The sequence below is a fragment of the Mirounga angustirostris genome, unplaced genomic scaffold (assembly GCF_029215605.1).
Source record: "Mirounga angustirostris isolate CCGP_5_RB_7025 unplaced genomic scaffold, mMirAng1.0.hap1 SCAF_2, whole genome shotgun sequence".
NCBI lineage: Eukaryota > Metazoa > Chordata > Mammalia > Carnivora > Phocidae > Mirounga > Mirounga angustirostris.
The window spans coordinates 54,306,274-54,323,738 of record NW_026991710.1 but is presented as its reverse complement, the minus strand read 5'-3'; positions in this window follow the sequence as shown (position 1 = coordinate 54,323,738).

The following is a 17,465-nucleotide window of genomic DNA, read 5'->3' as shown; positions in this document are numbered from 1 at the left end:
TAGCCTACACTTGCACCTAGATGAAGACTAAATGATACACCATTGATTTAGCTGTATAATTTCAGCTGTATATTCTTCTCCAACATGAAAGAGCGAGCCGTTGGCAGTTATGTCCTCGTGGTGACCTAGAGTTTTTTATTTAGGTCATGATTGCAATCTTAATCTTTGTAACATGCTTAAAATTGTATGAGGTTCACATTTAGTAATCTCAAGGTTTTCTATTTGGTTAAACTTGTAGTTTTAATTTTTTATTAATTGAATTGCATGTCATAATTAGTTAAAAAAATTCTCTTAAAAATCAACCAGTGGGGCGCCTGGGTGGCTCAGTTGGTTAGGCGACTGCCTTCGGCTCAGGTCATGATCCTGGAGTCCTGGGATCGAGTCCCGCATCGGGCTCCTTGCTCAGCAGGGGGTCTGCTTCTCCCTCTGACCCTTCCCCCTCTCATGTGCTCTCTCTCATTCTCTCTCTCAAATAAATAAATAAAATCTTTAAAAAAAATTAAAAAAAAATCCACCAGTGAATCTTGTTAAATAGATATAATGGTTAGAGTAATAGTTTTTCATTTCATATGAACTAAATCAGCCAAATCTCTTTTTCACTAGAAATTCTTTCACATATTCTGAGTTTGGCAAGGACAGGCATCTTACGGGTCCTATATATCCTAAAATAAAACTACTTTTTATTTCAATGCTTCATAAAATTTTGCACAATATTGTCCCATTTTATAAAACAGAGAATGACAAACTCCTCTTTTGTAAGTTATGTGAGTATATATGTTTGTGTGTGTTTGTGTTAATATACATTCATACTGGGAAATAACTACTCCATCAACTTTACTTATTTATAGACCTTTTCTTTTGTATTTGTCCAGGGCCAAATTGCAGTTCACATCTCCATCCATCTCCTATACAGGAGAAGTGGGATTACTAGTTCAAAATTTCCACTGGTACTATTATTAATTACCCACAATTTGCTATCACCTTCTGTACTTGCTGACTCTGTGAGAAGTTAATCCAGAATTTTGTTGGAAAGAATGGCTCTTAGGTTTTTCAGATCTTTGCCATCTTTGGCTTACCATTTTCTGGGCTCTTATTTCTCCATCTAGTTGATGCCAGATTCTCTGCCTCTCTCTTCCAGAAAGTACTCATAATTTCTTGCCTGGATAATTATTTTTGAAAGACCATATGAATTAATTTTGGTTATGTTTTCTGTCATTTCAATGGGATTTTGGAAAGAAAGGAAGCAAACAATTTATTCTTTCCTTCTTGAACTAGATGTCTTTCTTTCTTACATGATTTCCCCCATTTAGTTAATTGACAACTTAAGGGGCTCCACCAAGCCATCGTATTTTTCTTGTTCTTCAGAACAAACAATCCCAAAATTACCATCCATGAGGCTATCAATTTTCCTATCCCTTTGTAGCATCTTAGTGGGGAAAAATGTGTTTACTATTCACAGATTATACTTTTCACCTCTGACATTATACAAGATTTGTTATTTGTTTCTTTTTTTGGAAATTTTAAAAAAGTTACTTCAATTAAGAAAAGTACCTGATACTCTAATTCAGATCCTATATATCCCACATATATTCTTCAGAAGTAAACTTTATTTCTATTCTGCTATGACCTCTTTCAGAGATTTTGAATCAAAATGCCAATGTTAAACATGCAAGGCAGACTCACTGTGCAAACCCTTGAGACCATGGCTATAGAGTTTCCAAGAGAAGTGCAGTAACATTGGTGATTTATGGCTGGCTGCAATAACGCTGTTACTGTCATGAGCCACTCTGGACAATCCCAGGAGACTAAAGCTTCCCTTTTCCCATCAGTCATTACTGGAGTATTGAATGGGTGGCTAATGATGTTGTTGGCCTGTGGTTATATTCATGTCTCTTTTTTGGAGAACAGTAATCTTCACATTTCTGCTTGTGGCCCTGGGCAGAACTGGAAATGAGAATACGATTTTCTATTTCCCATCTAAAGGATGGAAATACTGCCCCAGAGTCTGCCCATGCTGAAAGCTGAAACTACTGTTCATTCTCAAATGGTACTCACTTCCTCACCAATAAATCCATGGTTTCCACACTCCTGGTGGAAAGTTGAGAAATAACGTCACATATTACTATCCATCCCAAGTTTGGCTCACTTAACAATTAGATGACTAATTGAATAATTATTGCTGGCACTGAAAATGTAATTATTACTGCCCAAATAAAGTCACCACAGTGACCTCACAGCTGTGGATCATGATACAAGAATAGTGGCATTCTCTGACTTAGAAAAGACCCCACCGATCTAGGCCCTGTGCTGGAAGAGTGCTCAAGTGATGACAGGTTGAGTGTGAGCCAGGCATCCCAGTGAAATCAAACCATTTACATTAGAGATAGAAAAAAATAGGTCACCCAGTGTAGATACGTTATTGCCATACTTTTAGTCTTTTTTGTAACTTCTAGAGTGGCCCATCTTTTGTCCCCATCCAATAATATATTTTTCCAATTTTCACATCATTCAGTATATCCACTTCCATAAATACTGTGCATTTTGTTTTTGTTGTTGTTGAAGTAGAACACTTCTATGAATTGATTCTTCTGATCCTATCCTTAGTATTTCTCTGAATTGCCCAGAACTTCGGGTATTTCAACTTCTCATTTTCATTCCCTTTATTAACTGTGGGATATTGGGCAAATCATTTAACTTCTCTGAGTGTGATGGATACTTAGCATGTGAGGTGATTTTGAACTTTCTACAAATTACAGATTCAATTAAGACATCTTTTCCATCTTTTCTATCAACTTTTAGCACAATATCTTATGCATAAGAAACATACGTGAGTTGATGAGATTAACTAAATTAAGACACAGCCCTTGCCCACAATAAAAGGCTGATTGTTATAAATGTGAGATGTCAGTTGGGAGCTGCTATAGCCAGCCTTGTGTTATCTAGATGAGAATGGTGACTTAAAATCTTCATTCCAGGGACGCCTGGGTGGCTCAGTCGTTAAGCATCTGCCTTCGGCTCAGGTCATGATCTCAGGGTCCTGGGATCGAGTCCCGCATTGGGCTCCCTGCTCCCTGGGAGCCTGCTTCTCCCTCTGCCTCTCTCTCTCTGTCTCTTATGAATAAATAAATAAAATCTTAAAAAAAAAAATCTTCATTCCATGGTCTGTAGAAGTCCAGAGCCTCTATTTCTGTCTATTCTTTGTGTAGGAGGGTAATGGAAAACTTAGGTAGGCTGGAATCCTTTAGTTTTTCCCCCTTATTTTGTTTCTGTCCTGTGGTGTATCACTCCAAGGTGAAATCTAGCTCTTTAATTGATTTTCAGTGCCAAAATACCACTCAAGCAAGCATTCATGAATTTAATAGACTTTATTTGTATTTCTTCTTTAAATTAAAAAAAATCTTTTCCAATGAAATTTCCCACTCACATCTACTTTCCATGTGTATCTACCTTTTATATCCTTATTTTTGTATAAATGTATATCATAAAATGTATAGTAATAGTAATATATTTTATGTTTGTAATGTATTTAATATATATATTTTGTATTTAAAACATTTATACAGTGGCATTTTGATGTACTTCTCATTCTACTTCTGATACTTTTCACAAAACTTTAGTTTCTAAGATCTATGTTGATGTATATAATTTTAGCAGTCATACCTAATATAACACTTTATATTTTTATTTATTTATATATTATTTATTTATTATATATATTTTTATTTATCTTTTAACTTAGACATTTATAGATGCTTCCATTTAAGAAACAAAAGAGACAAGCAAAGGGAAAAAAGAGAGAACGAGAGGCAAACCAAGAAACGGACTCTGAACAATAGAGAACAAACTGATGACTACCAGGGGGAAGTCGGGGAGATGGGTTAAAAAGGTGATGGGGATTAAGAAATGCTCTTGTGCTGAGCACCAGGTGTTGTATGGAAGTGTGAATCACAACATCGTACACCTAGAACTAATTTTACAGTGTATATTAACTAACTGGAATTTAAATAAAAACTTAAAAAAATGCTTCTAATTCTTTGCTATTACAATGCTGCAAAGAGTGTGTTTATACCTCTCTCTGTATTCAGGTATATAAGTTTTTCTGGTGGTTTACAGCCAAAAGTGGAGTAGGGCACAGGGTATGCATATTTTTGGTTTCACTAGTCTACCAAATTGTACCCTAAAATGATTCCAATAATTCATAATCCCACAGTCCTTTCTAACATTTATGTTGTCTAAATTATTATATTTGTTACTCACATTGGTATAAAATGGATACATGGATCTCTGTACATACATGGATATGTTTCTAGATCTGGCTTTCTTTGCAATTATTATAACACTGACTTAATTACTATAACCTTATAAAATATCTTATTATCTTGTTGATTTAAGCTCTGCTATTTGCTTTATTTTTTGAAATTATACAGTTATTTTAGAATTTTATTTTTTATTAATTTTAAAATTTGCAAATTATGACTGCCACATTGCACAAGTTCCAAATGTCACCATTCATGTAGAATACAAACTGTAACAATATGGTCCTGTAGTAAATTCTTTTAAACTCTCTACATATTTTGACAGCATTTGCCACTGAATGTGCAGTCTAATTTGGCAGAAATAGATAAATTTATTTCATTATCCTCTATAAGGATACAAATTTTCTTTTGTGTTCTTTTTTCTGCAACCTGGATCAGAGTCTGACATAGCAGGAACTCTAAAAATAATTGCTGAATAAATAAATAAAGTTTTCTACCTATTCATTCATTCATTCATTCATTCATTCATTCATTCATGTGTCTGAGATATTTCTCCACCTATTGTGGTATATTTGGATGTCTATTAAATGCCATTTAATGCCATTTACCTGTTTTTCAGAATGGCTTTGTAAAGCTTTTGTTAGGTTAAATCCTACTCTTATAGGTTTTATTGTTATTATGACTGGCATATTACTCTCTAAATGATAATCATGGGTATAGAGAAACTACTTTTGTTTTTTGAGATGAGGTTCATGTATCTTATTGTTACATTGTCATTAATTATAGAAGTTTGTCTATTGATTCTCCTTTTTTTTCTATATTCATGATCATATCTTTTTCAAATGACATTTTGACTCTTTATTTAAATATTTGTCTTTTTTTATCCTGTCTGATTGTATTGGCCTGGACCTCCATGAAGTATGCATTATGTTTACAGTACGTTTTTGCTAGTCACCTGTTATACAGTTAAATAAGATTACCTCTTTGTCTAGTTTGCTAAGGGTTTTTTAAGAACAAGTAAAAGTTACATTTTATTGAATGTTTTTATTTTTATATGATTTGAAATGACATGTTCCTCTTTAATCACTTAATGTAGTTAACTTAATAAATTATCTAATTTTGAAGCATCTTTCAACTTATAAAATTAGTATGATTTGTAAAAGCAATAGAACTTATGGTGTGTTTCTACACAATATTGTTGGATTCATTTAGGTAATCTTTACATAGAATTTTTTTGAATATAGTCACAAATGGAGATGATCTAGAATGTTAATTTTTTGAATGTCTTTCTAATTTTGTCATATATGTTATACTGGTCATAAAATTACAGGCCACTTTGCCTTATTTCTGCACTCGAGAAAAAATTATAGAAGCTGTAGGTTATTACGTGTTACTTGGATGGTTAGTAAAAACTGCCTGGATAAACTATCTGGGTGGTGACTTTTGGAGAGATGTTTTATCTATCATCTTATTGCTTTTAGTGTGGTTTTTGAGCTAGTCCAGTCCTTTAGGAAATATCTTCTGGCCAATCTTTAATTCATAATTTAAAAAAAAATCTCTGCTTTGTAGGTAGTGGGTTTCCCTCTTCCATTCTGAATCGTGCTTATTTATCAGTGTTTTCTTTTTTCTTCATGAATCTTACTAAAGAATTTCCTATGTTAGTTGTCTTTTAAAAATAGATTTAGTTTTGTTAATCCTTTCTCTTCTTTTTCTGTTTCATTGATTTTTGCTCTTAATTATTGGCTTCTTACATAGTTTTAAAAAGTGTTCTCGCAAAAAATGTTCCATTGCTTAATTTCTAATTTTTGAGTTGAATGCTCAACTAATTTTAGACATTTTATTCCCTGTTAGATGTTTTTAAATCTATAAATTTGACTTTATATACATAACTTTGCTTTCAAAATTATGGTGTGCAGTGCTTTCATGATCTTTAACTGTAAGTATTTCATAATTTGAGCTATTTACTCTTTGACCCATTGATTTTGGGATGTAGGATAATGGGTTTTCAATTATATGGCTCTTTCTTTCTTTCTTTCTTTCTTTCTTTCTTTCTTTTCTTTTCTTTCTTTCTTTCCTTCTTTCTTTCTTTCTTCTTGCTATCTTTTTGATTTCTAATTGTTTTATATTGTGGTAGCTCTTGGAGGCATTAGCAGGTGACAGTGACATAGTCTGTGGTTTGGATGTAGGGGCAAGTGGTGTTTGGAGGGCACAACTCTCAGGACTGCAGGAAGGGGAGAAAGAGGAGGATCTTTGGAGACTGAGGGCGGAAGGCGGGCAAAACTGTGACAGCTCAGATATTAGCAAGTGGGCTCCCATTCAGGTCGTCTGCTGGCCTGACATCCCAGATTTCAGACTGAACTGTGCCTTGGACCTTCGCAGACATGGGACTCGGGCCCCAGGGTTCCGCTCCAGAAACCTGAGTTGCTTCCCTGGTGCCTTTCGCCTACTGAAGGTGAGAGACTGTGCTGCAAGCATGCTCAGTTCACTCCCACACTGTAACCGCATGCGTGGTCCTGCCCCTGCACTGCCTTTGGGCTAGAACTTGGTCCCCTATATTTGGCTGGGCCCCCGGGTCAAGATACCACTGCATTGTGACTCTCACTAGGGCATTGGGGGAGGGGTCCATGAGGATTGGGGATTGCTTGATAGGTGGCATATGCCAGACTCCTCAACTAGAAGTCTGTGATGAGAGGCCTCTAGCACCTGTGCCACTCAGGTGTTTCTTATCCAAGACTCCCTTGCCAGTCCCCATAGATCTTCTGAGATCTCGTGAGATTGGGCTTCCTCTGGGAAGAGTGGTCTCAGCAGCAGTGGCTGGGGCCCAATCCTGCCATTGCCTCAGCTGCCCCTGTTGCTCAGCTCATCCCAGCTTATCCTCTCCTTGTCCCTCCATCTGGAATCACATTTACTCTCCCTCACACAACCAGAGCCACAAAGTGCACCTTGCGGACTCCAAATGCGTTCTGTTTGCTTTCCTGGGAAACCTCATACTCCACTCACCAGGACCAAGCCCCAGCCCAACCTGCTTCCATTGTCTGTGGTTTGTCTAGATCTAGAGCAAGGGGAGCTTGAAGGAGATCATCCTCCAGTCTGCAGGAAGAAGAGAAAGAGGAAAATGGCTGGTGACTGATCTTGGAAGGTGGGGGAAGCTGATAGCCCTGGGTATTTTCAGGTAAGCTCTCATTCAGGTTCTCTGCTGGCCGGACACACCTTACTTAATGATTTCAGAATGGAACTGCACATTTGGGTTTCTGCAGCCTTGGACCTTGGCATTTGTAGGATTGGGGATCTAGGAGTCACTACAGTGGAACATTTGTTAGAGTTAATGAAACTACGTTGATATATCATTATCACCTAAGGTCCATAATTTATATTAGAGTACACTCTCGGTGTTGTACCTTCTATGGGTGTGGACAAATGTGCAATGGCCTATATCCATCACTGTAGTATAATAGAGAATGGTTTCACTACTCTGAAAGTTCCCTATGGCTTGCCTATTCTTCCCTTCCGCCCTTAACTTCTGGCAAATAATAATCTTTTTACTGTGTCCATAGTTTTGCCTTTTCCAGAAATTGGAATCAGACAGTATGTAGCCTGTTCAGATTGTCTCTTCACTTATTAATTCCTCCGTGTGTTCCCCCAAACGGTAGCTTATTTCCCTTTAGTGCTGAGTAATATTCCATTCTTTGGATGTACCACAGTTTATCCATTCACCTACCGAAGGACATCTTGGTTGCTTCCAAGGTTTGGCAATTATGAATAAGCTGCTACAAGCTTCCGTGAATAGGTTTTTGTGTGGACATAAATTTTCAACTTTTTTGGGTGAATACAAGAAGCACAATTGCCATATCATGGTAAAAGGATTTTTAGTTTTGTTAGAAACAGCCTGTCTTCCAAAACAAATGTACCATTTGTACTCCCACCAGCAATGAATGAGAGTTTCTCTTATTTCATGTCCTCACCAACATTTGGTGTTGTCAGTATTCCAGATTTTGGCCATTCTAATAGGTGTGTAGTGGTATCTTGTTTTAATTTAGGTTTCCCTGATGACATATGATGTGGAGGATCTTTTCATATTCTCATCGTCATCTGTATATCTTCTTTGGTGAGATGTCTATTAAGGTCTTTGGCTCATTTTTAATTGGGTTATTTTCTTACTGAGTTTTATGAGTTCTTTTTATGTTTTGGATAACAGTCCTTTATCAGATGTGTTTTTCACAAATATTTTCTGCCTGTCCATGACTTGTCTTTCATTCTTTTTATAGTGTCTTTCAAAGAGCAGAAATTTTTAATTTTAATGAAGTCCAGTTTATCAATGATTTCTTTCATGGATTATGTTTTTGCTGTTGTATCTGAAAAGTCATTGCCATGTTAACAGACATCTAGATTTCTCCTATGTTGTCTTTTAAGAGTTTTATAGTTTTGCATTTTACATTTAGACCTGTGATCTATTTTCATTTTTTTTTTTTTAAGATTTTTTATTTATTTGAGAGAGAGGGAATGAGAGACAGAGAACATGAGAGCGAGGAGGGTCAGAGTGAGAAGCAGACTCCCCACCGAGCAGGGAGCCCGATGTGGGACTCGATCCTGGGACTCCAGGATCATGACCTGAGCCGAAGGCAGTCGCTTAACCAACTGAGCCACCCAGGCGCCCCTATTTTTCTTTTTTTTAAAGGTTTTATTTATTTATTTGACAGAGAGAGACACAGCGAGAGAGGGAACACAAGCAGGGGGAGTGGGAAAGGGAGGAGCAGGCTTCCCATGGAACAGGGAGCCCTATGTGGAACTCGATCCCAGGACCCTGGGACCATGATCTGAGCCGAAGGCAGACGCTTAACGACTGAGTCACCCAGGCCTCTGACCTGTGATCTATTTTTGAGTTAATTTTTGTGAATAGTGTAGGGTCTGAGTCTAGATTCATTTTTTTTTTCATGTGGATGTCTAGTTGTTTCAGCACCATTTGTTTAAAAGTCATTTTTTTCATTGTATTGCTTTTGCTCCTTTGTCAAAGATCAGTTGACTGTATTTATGTGAGTCTATTTCTCAGCTCTCTATTGTGTTCCATTGATCTACTTATATATTCTTTCACCAACACCACACTGTCTTGATTACCGTAGATTTACAGTAAGTGTTGATGTCAGGTAGCCTCAGCTCTCTTTTTTTCCTTCACCATTGTGTTGACTGTTCCGGATTTTTGTCTCTCCATATAAACTTTAGACTTAGTTTGTCAATATTCACAAAATAACTTGCTGAGAATTTGATTGGGATTTCACTGAATCCAAAGATGATGTTGGAAAGAACTGACATCCTGATAATACTGAGTCTTTCTTTTTGTGAACATAGAATAGCTCTCCATTTATTTAGTTCTTTGATTTTGTTCATCAGTTTTGTAATTTGCTTCAGATATTATATGTATGTTGGTAGATTTTTACCTAAGTATTTCACTTTTGTAGGTGTTAATGTAAATGTACTGTGTTTTTCACTTCAAATTCCATTTGTCATTGCTGATGAGTGGGAAACTGACTTTTGTATATTAACCTTGTATCCTTCATTCTTGCTAAATCACTTACTAGTTTCAATAGTTTTCTTGTGATTCCTTCACATTTTATACACATATGATTATGTCATCTGCAAAGACAGTTTTATTTCTTCCTTGCCAACTTGTATATCTTTAATTTCTTTTTGTTGTTTTATTGTGTTAGTTAGAAATTCCAGTATGGTGTTGAAAAGGAGTAGTGAGAGAGGACATTTTTGCCTTGTTCCTGATCTAGTGAACTCTGATTTTCTCACCACTAAGTATGATGTTAGCTATAGGTTTTTGTAGATATTATTTATCAAGTTGAGGATGTCCCCTCTATTCCTAGTTTATGGAGAATTTTTGTCATGAATGGGTATTGGATTTTGTCAGATTTTTTTTTGCATCTATTGATATGATCATATTTCTTTTTTAGCATACTGGTATGATGGATTATAATAATTAAATTTTGAATGTTGAACCAGCTATATATACTTGGGATAAATCCTATTTGATCATGATGTGTAATTCTCTTTATACATGTTGGAATCAATTTGCCAGTATTTTATTGACGATTTCTGCATCTCTGTTCATGAGAGATATTGGTCTATAGTTTTTCTGGTAATGTCTTTGTCTTGTTTTGGTATTAGGTAATGCTTACCTCATCACATTATCCTTTTAACCTGATTCATGATGGATTTTTGAGTATATTCTGCATGTAAAAAGAATGTACATTCTAAGTTTACTGGATCTACACTTTTTTGATATATTCAGTAGGTCAAAGTTAAAACTATAATTCTAACACCTGAAGCTAATGTAAAATGTGTGTCAACTATACTTCAATAAAAAATCATAAAAATATAATTCTATTCTTCTATGTCCTTTTTTTTCTTTGCTTGATCTATTAGTTTTTAGATGAATGTGTTTGAATCTCTAAAGTAAAGATTATTTTTATTTCCTGGTATTTCAGTCTTTGCTTTGCATGTTTTGAGACCCTATTATTGGAAATCTATATTTATGATTTTATATTAGCGTGCTGTTTATTTTTCCAGTGTGAAATGCTCATCTTTATCTTTTATGGGATTTTTTACCTTACATTGTATTTCAGCTGGTACATATTACTTAACATATATTTTAATCCTTTTGTTTTCTATCGTTTTGTGTCTGTTTCCTTGTTTAGCCTTCTAGAGTAACATGGTTGGATTTATTTGGAAAAAAATTATTTTATTTATTTATTTTTTATTTATTTATTTTTTAAAGATTTTATTTATTTATTTGAGAGAGAGAGAGAATGACAGACAGAGAGCACGAGAGGGAAGAGGATCAGAGGGAGAAGCAGACCCCCCGCCGAGCAGGGAGCCCGATGTGGGACTCGATCCTGGGACTCCAGAATCATGACCTGAGCCGAAGGCAGTCGCTTAACCAACTGAGCCACCCAGGCGCCCCTGGAAAAAAATTATTTTGAGAGTTTGTGTTTCAAAAAGGGTGAATTTAAATCTGTTTTTTATAATTAATATAAGTAAGGACTTATTTCTTTTTATTTTTTCTTTTTTTATTATGTTAATCACCATACATTACATCATTAGTTTTTGATGTAGTATTCCATGATTCATTGTTTGTATATAACACCCAGTGCTCCATGCATTATGTGCCCTCTTTAATACCCATCACCAGGCTAACCCATCCCCCCTAGCCCCCTCCTCTCTAGAACCCTGAGTTTGTTTCTCAGAGTCCTTAGTCTCTCATGGTTCATCTCCCCCTCCGAAATCCCCCCCTTCATTTTTCCCTTCCTGCTATCTTCTTCTTCTTCTTCTTTTTTAAACATATAATGTATTATTTGTGTCAGAGGTACAGGTCTGTGATTCAACAGTCTTACACAATTCACAGTGATCACCATAGCACATACCCTCCCCAATGTCTATCATCCAGCTACCCCATCCCTCTCACCCCCCACCACTCCAGCAACCCTCAGTTTGTTTCCTGAGATTAAGAATTCCTCATATCAGTGAGATCATATGATACATGTCTTTCTCTGATTGACTTATTTTGCTCAGCATAACACCCTCCAGTTCCACCCACGTCGTTGCAAATGGCAAGATCTCACTCCTTTTGATGGCTGCATAATATTCCATTGTGTTTGTGTGTGTGTGTGTGTGTGTGTGTGTGTGTGTATATATATATATATATATACATACCACTTCTTCTTTATCCATTCATCTGTCGATAGACATCTTGACTCTTTCCATAGTTTGGCTATTGTGGACATTGCTGCTATAAACATCAGGGTGCACGTACCCCTTCAGATCCCTACATTTGTATCTTTGGGGTAATTACCTAGTAGTGCAATTGCTGGATTGTATGGTAGCTCTATTTTCAACTTTTTGAGGAACCTCCATACTGTTTTCCAGAGTGGCTGCACCAGCTTGCATTCCCACCATAGTGTAAGAGGGTTCACCTTTCTCCGCATCCCCGCCAAAATCTGTCGTTTCCTGATTGTTAATTTTAGCCATTCTGACTGGTGTGAGGTGGTATCTCACTGTGGTTTTGATTTGGATTTCCCTGATGCCGAGCGATATTGAGCACTTTTTCGTGTCTGTTGGCCATTTGGATGTCTTTGGAAAAATGTCTGTTCATGTCTTCTGCCCATTTCTTGATTGGATCATTTGTTCTTTGGGTGTTGACTTTCATAAACTCTTTATAGATTTTGGATACTGGCCCTTTATCTGATATGTCATTTGCAAATATCTTCTCCCATTCTGTTGGTTGTCTTTTGGTTTTGTTGACTGTTTCTTTTGCTGTGCAAAAGCTTTTTATCTTGATAAAGTCCCAATGGTTCATTTTTGCCCTTGCTTCCCTTGCCTTTGGTGATGTTTCTAGGAAGAAGTTGTTGCGGCTGAGGTCGAAGAGGTTGCTGCCTGTGTTCTCCTTTAGGATTTTGATGGACTCCTGTCTCACATTTAAGTCTTTCAACCATTTAGAGTCTATTTTTGTGTGTGGTGTAAGGAAATGGTCCAGTTTCATTCTTCTGCATGTGACTGTCCAGTTTTCCCAACACCATTTGTTGAAGAGACTGTCTTTTTTCCATTGGATATTCTTTCCTGCTTTGTCGACGATTAATTGACCATAGAGTTCAGGATCCATTTCTGGGCTCTCTATTCTGTTCCATTGATCTATATGTCTGTTTTTGTGCCAATACCATACTGTCTTGATGATGACAGCTTTGTAATAGAGCTTGAAGTCCGGAATTGTGATGCCACCAGCTTTGCTTTTCTTTTTCAACATTCCTCTGGCTATTCAGGGACTTTTCTGGTTCCATACAAATTTTAGGAATATTTGCTCCATTTCTTTGAAAAAAGTGGTTGGTATTTTGATAGGGATTGCATTGAATGTGTAGATTGCTCTAGGTAGCATTGATATCTTCACAATATCTCTTCTTCCAATCCATGAGCATGGAATGTTTTTCCATTTCTTTGTGTCTTCCTCAATTTCTTTCATAAGTATTTTATAATTTTCTGAGTAAAGATTCTTTGCCTCTTTGGTTAGATTTATTCCTAGGTATCTTATAGTTTTGGGTGCAATTGTAAATGGGATCGACTCCTTAATTTCTCTTTCTTCTGTCTTGTTGTTGGTGTATAGGAATGCCACTGATTTCTGGGCATTGATTTCATATCCTACCACTTTACTGAATTCCTGCATGAGTTCTAGCAGTTTTGGGGTGGAGTCTTTTGGGTTTTCTACATAAAGTATCATATCATCTGCAAAGAGTGAGAGTTTGACTTCTTTGCTGATTTGGATGCCTTTTATTTCTTTTTGTTGTCTGATTACTGTTGCTAGGACTTCTAGTACTATGTTGAACAATAGTGGCGAAAGTGGGCATCCTTGACGTGTTCCTGATCTTAAGGGAAAGGCTCTCAGGTTTTCCCCATTGAGGATGATATTTGCTGTGGGTTTTTCATAGATGGCTTTTATGATATTGAAGTATGTACCCTCTATACCTATACTCTGAAGACACTTGATCAAGAAAGGATTCTGTACTTTGTCAAATGCTTTTTCTGCATCTATTGAGAGGATCATATGTTTCTTGTTCTTTCTTTTATTAATGTATCATATCACACTGATTGATTTGCATATGTTGAACCAACCTTGCAACCCAGGGATAAATCCCACTAGGTCATGGTGAATAATCCTTTTAATGTACTGTTGGATCCTATTGGCTAGTATTTTGGTGAGAATTTTTGCATCCATGTTCATCAAGGATATTGGTCTGTAATTCTCCTTTTTGATGGTATCTTTGTCTGGTTTTGGGATCAAGGTAATGCTGGCCTCATAAAATGAGTTTGGAAGTTTTCCTTCTATTTCTATTGTTTGGAACAGTTTCAGAAGAATAGGTATTAATTCTTCTTTAAATGTTTGGTAGAATTCCCTTGGGAAGCCATCTGGCCCTGGGCTCTTGTTTGTTGGGAGATTTTTGATTACTACTTCAATTTCCTTAGTGGTTATAGGTCTGTTCAGGTTTTCTATTTCTTCCTGGTTCAATTTTGGTAGTTCATACATCTCTAGGAATGCCATCCATTTCTTCTAGATTATCTAATTTGCTGACATATAGTTGCTCATAATATGTTCTTATAATTGTTTGTATTTCTTTGGTGTTGGTTGTGATCTCTCCCTTTCATTCATGATTTTATTTATTTGGGTCATTTCTCTTTTCTTTTTGATAAGTCTGGCCAGGGGTTTATCAATCTTGTTAATTCTTTCAAAGAACCAGCTCCTAGTTTCATTGATCTGTTCTACTGTTCTTTTTGTTTCTATTTCATTGATTTCTGCTCTGATCTTTATTATTTCTCTTCTCCTGCTGGGTTTAGGCTTTATTTGCTGTGCTTTCTCCAGCTCCTTTAGGTGTAGGGTTAGGTTGTGTATTTGAGACCTTTCTTGTTTCTTCAGAAAGGCTTGTATTGCTACATACTTTCCTCTTAGGACTGCCTTTGCTGTATCCCAAAGATTTTGAATAGTTGTGTTTTCATTTTCATTTGTTTCCATGAATTTTTTAAATTCTTCTTTAATTTCCTGGTTTACCCATTCATTCTTTAGTAGGATGCTCTTTAGCCTCCCTGTATTTGAGTTCTTTCTGACTTTCCTCTTGTGATTGAGTTCTAGTTTCAAAGCATTGTGGTCTGAAAATATGCAGGGAATGATCCCAATCTTTTGGTACCGGTTGAAACCTGATTTGTGACCTAGGATGTGATCTATTCTGGAAAATGTTCCACAGGCACTAGAGAAGAATGTGTATTCTGTGCTTTGGAATGCCATTTTCTGAATATATCTGTGAAGTCCATTTGGTCCAGTGTGTCATTCAAAGTCTTTATTTCCTTGTTGATCTTTTGCTTAGATGATCTGTCCATTCCAGTGAGGGGGTTGTTAAAGTCCCCCACTATTATTGTATTGTTGTCGATGTGTTTCTTTGCTTTTGTGATTAATTGGCTTATACAATTGGCTGCTCCCATGTTAGGGGCATAGATATTTACAATTGTTAGATCTTCTTGTTGGATAGACCCTTTAAGTAGGATATAGTGTCCTTCCTCATCTCTTATTACAGTCTTTGGTTTAGAATCTAATTTGTCTGATATAAGGATTGCCACCCCACCTTTCTTTTGGTGTCCATTAGCATGGTAAATGGTTTTCCACCTCCTCACTTTCAATCTGGGGGTGTCTTTGGGTCTAAAATGAGTCTTTTGAAGACAGCATATCAACGGGTCTTGTTTTTTTATCCAATCTGATAGCCTTTGTCTTTTGATTGGGGCATTTAGCCCATTTACAATCAGGGTAACTATCAAAAGATATGAATTTAGTGCCATTGTATTGCCTGTAAGGTGACTATTACTGTATATTGTCTGTGTTCCTTTCTGGTCTATGTTACTTTTTGGCTCTTTCTTTGCTTAGAGGACCCCTTTCAATATTTCTTGTAGGACTGGTTTCGTGTTTGCACATTCCTTTAATTTTTGTTTGTTCTGGAAGCTTTTTATCTCTCCTTCTATTTTCAATGACAGCCTAGCTGGATATAGTATTCTTGGCTGCATATTTTTCTCATTTAGTGCTCTGAATGTATCCTGCCAGTCCTTTCTGGCCTGCCAGGTCACTGTGGATAGGTCTGTTGTCAATCTAATGTTTCTACCATTGTAGGTTACAGATATCTTCTCCTGAGCTGCTTTCAGGATTTTCTCTTTGTCTCTGAGACTGGTAAGTTTTACTATTAGATGTCGGGTGTTGACCTATTTTTATTGATTTTGAGAGGAGTTCTCTGTGCCTCCTGGATTTTGATGCCTGTTTCCTTCCCCAAATTAGGGAAGTACTCTGCTATAATTTGCTCCAATATACCTTCTGCCCCTCTCTCTCTTTCTTCTTCTTCTGGGATCCCAATTATTCTTGTTGTTTTTCTTATGGTGTCACTTATCTCTTGAATTCTGCCCTCGTGATCCAGTAGGTGTTTATCTCTCATTTTCTCAGCTTCCTTTTTTTCCATCATTTGGTCTTCTATATCACTATTTCTCTCCTGCCTCATTTATCCTAGCAGTTAGAGCTTCCATTTTTGATTGCACCTCATTAATAGCCTTTTTATTTTGACTTGGTTAGATTTTAGTTCTTTTATTTCTCCAGAAAGGGATTCTCTAGTATCTTCCATGCTTTTTTCAAGCCCAGCTAGTATCTTAAAATCATCATTCTGAACTCTAGTTCTGACATCTTACTAATGTCCGTATTGATTAGGTCCCTGGCAGTTGGTACTGCCTCTTGTTCTTTTTTTTTTGCGGTGATTTTTTCCATCTTGTCGTTTTGTCCAGAGGAGAATAGATGAATGAGAGAACAAAATGCTAACAGGGTAACAACAACCCCAGAAGAATATACATTAAACAAATCAGAAGAGATCTGAAACTGGGGAAAAAGAAAGGGAAAGAAAGAAAAAAGAAAAAAAAAAAAAAGAAAAAGATAAAAACAAACAAATAACAACAACAACAACAAAACAGAATATGATCAAATATTATCAGGCTGGTGCATAGGTCAGTGCCACACACTAGATTTTGGGTGTATTTTGGTCTGTTAGAAGAAAGTGCCTCCCAAAATTTTAAAGAAAGAACAACTTATATATGTAAAAAAATAAGGGTAAATACGATGAGGGGATGGAATATGACTATAAAGATGAAAATTATAAAAGATTTTATAAAAGGAATTGATAAGAAGTTGGTTGAAAAAAGAAAGAAGAGGATTTAAAAAAAAAAGAGGGAGAGAATGTGATCAGGCAGGAGACTAGATCAAAGCCATACTCTAGAGATTTAGGGTATATTTTGATCTGTTAGAAGAAACTGTATCCCAAAATTTTAAAGAGAGAACAACTTATATATATATATACCAAAAATAAGGTTAACTACTATAAAGGGATAGAATATGACTCTAAAGATGAAGAATAAAAAGGATTTTTTTAAAAAAGGGATTGATAAGATGTTGGCTGAAAAAGGGAAAAAGAAAATTAAAAAAAAAAAAAGAAAAAAAGTTAAAAAGAAATTAACTTTGAAAGACTAAAGAATCATGGGAAAAAAGCCATGGATTCTATGTGCAGTATTCCCCTAGCGCTGGCATTCTGCCGTTCTCATTGATCGGTAAATTTGGTCTTGGCTGGCTGTTCTTGCTGATCTTCTCGGGGAGGG